The sequence below is a fragment of the Myotis davidii genome, unplaced genomic scaffold (assembly GCF_000327345.1).
Source record: "Myotis davidii unplaced genomic scaffold, ASM32734v1 scaffold1439, whole genome shotgun sequence".
Lineage (NCBI taxonomy): Eukaryota > Metazoa > Chordata > Mammalia > Chiroptera > Vespertilionidae > Myotis > Myotis davidii.
The window spans coordinates 1,523,591-1,524,547 of NW_006292342.1; positions in this window are offsets into that span (position 1 = coordinate 1,523,591).

A 957-nucleotide genomic window follows, 5' to 3' on the forward strand; every position below is an offset into this window, starting at 1 on the left:
TTTTTCTTTTTAAATATATTTTTATTGATTTCAGTGAGGAAGGGAGAGGGAGAAAGAGATAGAAACATCAATGATAAGAGAGAATCACCGATCTGCTGCCTCCTGCACGCCCCCGACTGGGGATTGAGCCTACAACCTGGGCATGTGCCCTTGACTGGAATTGAACCCGGGACCCTTCAGTCCGCAGGCCGATGCTCTATCCACTGAGCCAAACCAGCTAGGGCCCAAGCTGTGTTTTTAAAATCAGTCTTGCCTGGCCGGCGTGGCTCAGTGGTTGAGCAGCAACCTATGAACCAGGAGGTCACAGTTCAATTCCTGGTCGGGGCATGTGCCCAGGTTGCGGGCTCCATTCCCAGTGTATGGTGTGCCAGATCAATGATTCTCTCTCATCATTGATGTTTCTGTCTCTCTCTGCCTCTCCCTTCCTCTCAGAAATCAATAAAAACATTTAAAAAGATCAGTCTGGAACAAAGCAAGTCAAAGACAAATCTATACCATCTGTCTGTCTATACTTCTATCTATCTTTGTATTTCCGTTTACCAGTACCAATGCCTATCTACTACCTACCTGGCTATCCACCTGTGGGGCTGGGACGGCCCCGATGAGGCTGAAATGGCCCCAATGAGGCTGAAATGGCCCTGATGAGGCTGAAACGGCCCCGGTGAGGTTGGAACAGCCCCTGTGAGGCTGCGACAGCCCCTGTGAGGTTGAGACAGCCCCTGTGAGGCTGGATAGCCCCTGTGAGGTTGAGACAGCCCCTGTGAGGCTGAAACGGCCCCTGTGAGGCTGGGACGGCCCCTGTGAGGCTGAGACAGCCCCTGCGAGGCAGCGATGGCTCCTGGGAAGCCGAGAAAAATACCATAGGATCTCACTCATTTATGGATAGTAAAGACCATTATAAACTGATGAACAAAAATAGATACAGAGACAGAGCAACATCAAACAGACTGTCAACCT